Source organism: Mixophyes fleayi, chromosome 8 (genome assembly GCF_038048845.1).
Source record: "Mixophyes fleayi isolate aMixFle1 chromosome 8, aMixFle1.hap1, whole genome shotgun sequence".
Lineage (NCBI taxonomy): Eukaryota > Metazoa > Chordata > Amphibia > Anura > Limnodynastidae > Mixophyes > Mixophyes fleayi.
In genome coordinates, this window is record NC_134409.1 from 81,478,264 (window position 1) to 81,482,849 (window position 4,586).

General features: G+C 41.1%; 1 non-coding gene across 1 annotated transcript; it reads left to right on the forward strand.

The window, feature by feature from the left end:
* Positions 1-1,628: 1,628 nt before the first annotated feature.
* On the forward strand, positions 1,629-1,700 carry LOC142100545 (small nucleolar RNA SNORD50). The gene has a single exon (XR_012678844.1). It is a non-coding gene; the product is annotated as a small nucleolar RNA SNORD50 (small nucleolar RNA).
* Positions 1,701-4,586: the final 2,886 nt, after the last annotated feature.

Sequence of the window (4,586 nt, forward strand, 5' to 3'; positions counted from 1 at the left end):
TTTGTATTACAAACACTGTGTTTATTTTAAGTGTCTACGAGGCCGTTTTAGTAAAGGGCAAGAGGGGTATTTTTCTAGGGCCCCCAGAAATTGGGGTGTTACAATTAGAGATGAGCGGGCTCGGATTGCGCTAATCCGAGCCCACCCGAACAGTGCGGATCCGACGGGATCCGAGCACTGTTCGGGTATTTCTGGCCAAAAAACGAAATTAAAATGAGGCTCTGACGTCCAAGTCTCGCGTGACTTGGATCGCATAAATTCCCCGCTCAGGTCTGGCAGCAGCTGAACATGTGACAGGATCAATGAATGGTAACCTGACATTATCTGCCACTTATCTGCCTCTTCCGGTTGTGCACATCTGGTTCTGGACATCCAAGCAAGCGTGTGCTCTACGGTTTGGCGTGCACACCGCCAACAGAATTATTGCCACTGAACTACTAAACTCTGCTGAATTTCCTCATCGGATAATTCATTATTGACTGCCAGGACTACTCGTCTTCCAATCTATCCTGCAGTGGTTCAACTGGATACTCAAAGGAACAACCACCACATCGGACATTACATCAAAGCGCAAGTATATTAACCAGTGTACTGTGGACATCAGTTTTACACGCTGGACCTCTTCTATCTCTAAAGACTATTATCTGATCCTATCCTGGATCACAGCTTTTCTTCTGCCAATAGTGCACCCTGCACTCCACAATTAGGTTTTATATGTGAACTTTGAGAATAGATAATGTTTGTACGAGATGTGCATTCTGTAACTTATGCTTAATATTGATGTTGTCTACCCATGTTTTTATCAAACCCTTGATAAAGGTTTTTTTCCCTTATACATTAGGGTCATATTTTAGTTTCCAATTTATTTTACCTCCACAATTTAGATTCAAGCGTAGAATATTCTGTATTCACTTATGGTCCCAGGCTGGACTATCCTGTTATTCCGCTGCTGAACCTAATATAGCCCGTAGTGCGCTATCCCCTTGACAAATATTGGTAACCTGACATTACACTGCACATATTCTGTCAGTGGTGGTACAACCACAATGTGCTGGGGACGGGGCAGCTGTCCATCCTCTAAGTGTAACAATGTGATCATCTGGACAGACGGCAGCAGGGTGACCTGGAGGAAATCTGACAGATACCAGTTATTGGGGAACATATCACAGGGGGACGTGTCCCTGACCATCACTGGGGTGACTGAGGAGGATGAAGGAACGTACTGCTGCAGGGTGGAGATCCCAGGATGGTTCAATGACCAAACAAATGATATAAATGTGAAGCTACGAGAAGGTTAGAAACTCTTTTCTATTTTCTTAAAACAACATTTTACACAAACAGGTTATAAAAGCAATGTCATTTTAGCACTACATTTAAAGGAGGTAAATTTACTAAAAGGTAAGCATTTATGAAATCCAATTCCTAACCATAACACTGCTCTTGTAATGTAAGATTGTAGGGAAGCTTTAAACACAGATCTGTAATCTCTTTATATGTGATTTTAAGGCTCATTCGCACATATACACTTGTCATGTTCAATTCATGGCTTAATAAACACAAAAATCACATTAAAAACAAGACAGAACTACAGATACACAATGATCTGTTTGGACATGTTAAATTTACCTGAACTGTGATGAGTCTATCCCGAACCTGACTTGTGTGATGACACACTTTATTATGGATCTGACTGCTGAGTTCATTTACGTGGTGATAAAAGCTAGGTATTTCAGTGAATAGTTGGGAGTATCTTGTATGGAGAAAACTATTTGGTTAGCTTCTCGGCATGAAGTGTAGTGACATTGTTTATCCATAAAGTATGTGTTCCATATTTTACTGGCCATGCCCCTGTGTGCATATTTGTACAGATTATTTGCGTTACCTAGGAGACTGCAAGCAAGGCACTGATCCTGCCATATAAGTCCAGTGGTACTGCTGTTTAAGTCCACTGATCCTGCCACGTGTTTGTGCCTCCCACTTGTGTCGCTTAGCTTAGTCATCCAGCTACCTCGGTGCAACCTTTTGGCCTAAAAACAATATTGTGAGGTGTGAGGTGTTCAGAATAGACTGGAAATGAGTAGAAATTAATGTTATTGAGGTTAATAATAGTGTAGGAGTGAAAAAAAATAAAAAATGGATTTAAGCACTTTTTATGCTTTTTTAAAAATAAATCAGAACCCAAAACCTTTCGTCTGGTGTTTTGGCAAAACAAATCAGAACCCAAAACCTCAAGCTAATCAGAACCCAAAACACCAAAAGTGGCCGGTGCACACCCTTACATTAAACACACTTACATCAGACTCTCTGGGCCTGATTCATCAAGGAACGCAAACGCACACGCATCTGCGTTGCATACTTTGAGTGATGCAAGCACTCTTGCGATCGAAATAAGTCTCTCAAATAGCAAAAACACACCCCCTTGTGGTCCATTACAACTAAGTGACGGAAGTAAGCAGCACAAGCGTTAGAAAACACACCCACCTGCGGATCTTTAAACATGCTACAAGCACAAGGGACGGCTCTCAACTGATTGACGGTAAGCTAAACAATGTATACTTCACGCCCACTGTGGGAGGGGCCAACAGTTTGTTTGTACACAACACAACACAAAAGCCTGGGGCTTATTTTTACGGGATAGCTCTTTACTCATTAATCACTCACAAATAACAATGATGTGCAACACTCTGAATGGTGGTTTTTCCTTTGCTACTAATTAGCGTAATACACACTTGTAAACAAACACATTGCTCACGATCTTTCTGTGTTTAGGATTTCAAATCGCCGTATAGTATGCAAAATGCATGGACATGGCTACATTAAAAACACATGACTAACGAATGTATTAAAATATATGTGGTGTAAATACATCTTGCCTTTTCTGCAAAATGCATAGCTTACTTTTCCATAAACGATACACACGACTGTATACAACCTCCACACAGAGGTAGGGTTTCTGTCTGGATCAGAACTCAGAAATGACTGTATGCAAAGTGGGACAGCTACCCACTACCCCAACCTCAGATGTTAGAAAACACACACAACACCAAAAATACAGCATACGAGCTACACAGACACCTCACACTTAATACTACTTTTCATTATTCACACAAATTGCTCACAAATTAATCATACAATACCCAGCTCACAGGTAGCTCACTGGTTAGCACTTTGGACTCACAACTCAGCAGACATGAGTTCAAATACCAAGCATACCCATAACTAATGTGTGGACTGGAATCATTATCCTAACAAGCAACGCAGGAATGTGACACAATGGTTTTATTTTTGATTTTGGATTTATTATAAACGCTCAACCATATTGTAAAATATGCCCTCTGATTTATCCAGTATTGAAAGAAAATCTTTATTTCGAGGGGAAATCCGAGAAGCCTCACGGCCTACACTTCACATGCACATTATTAGGTGCATGCTGACATTGATAATTCTGAATGGACTAAGAGGGGGGGGGGGGGGGTTGTAGGGGACAGCTTCCTTGGAGTTAAAGGCAACATTGTCAGCAAACAGACTTTCATCTGGATCCACGGCGTACACGTTATGTCATGTACTCAGCTTTATCCAAACAGGCCGCTCTCCACACGCCAGTACAATGGTCCTTTGCTTCGCTTGCACTTCTGCCTTACACCATTGACGCCACTTCTGGGTACACTTTCGAGGTTCTCTTCAATGTGGGACTGGCTTTGCTCTGATACTTGCACGTTACCTTGGACTATCACTACTATGACAGATGTATTTGGGGGGGATTGGTAACTAGCTAGGGCGTTTGACCTTTTCGGAATTTTTCTTGCACACAGGGCCTACAGATGCTATACCTCTTATAGGGGTGGCTTGTTCGTGGAGGGCACATGTTTATTTGGGATTACATGCAAAGAGCAAATCACAATCTTTTATGCTAGTGAAATTATGATGGACTTCAAAACAAACCATCTTATTTAAATGTTAATCTTTTTGGATTATTATATACAATCTCTTTTGTCCTTAGACCCACATGTAGGAGAATTAGATGAATAAAGACACGCACACCAAGGTTGTTTTTTCTTAAATGTATATAAATTTGGATAGAATAACAAAAATTTACATATTTACATGAATGTTTAAAACTATTTACATTTAACATTTAAGGCAAAAAAAAACACCTAATCATACAAGGTCGACCAATAGGCCGTTTTCTGCTCCAGCTCCTCCATGCATTTTTGCTGCTCCTTTTGGTGATGCTTTATTTTCTGGAAGGATGCAGCAGTTTCCGCCCGCATCTCTGACAAGGTTGGTGGGGGGAGAGGCCAATTGTAAGCTTCCTCCATGTGTGCTGAAACAAATCAGAAAAAAAACATTACATACATGTATACCTATTTTGACAAACAGACAGTATTTACTAGAGATGCCTACTGTTACATTACTTTCAAATGTTAGGGCTCTGGGTACAAATGCATTTTGGCACACAAGAGACGTTGAGAAGGCTTTGGTGTTGCATTTGGATAGATGTTCTACATTCTGGTGTGGCCCGGGAGGGGCCCGTGGACAGGATGGTCTTAACAGCATTATAGGCCCCAAGGCAAACCACTACAGTG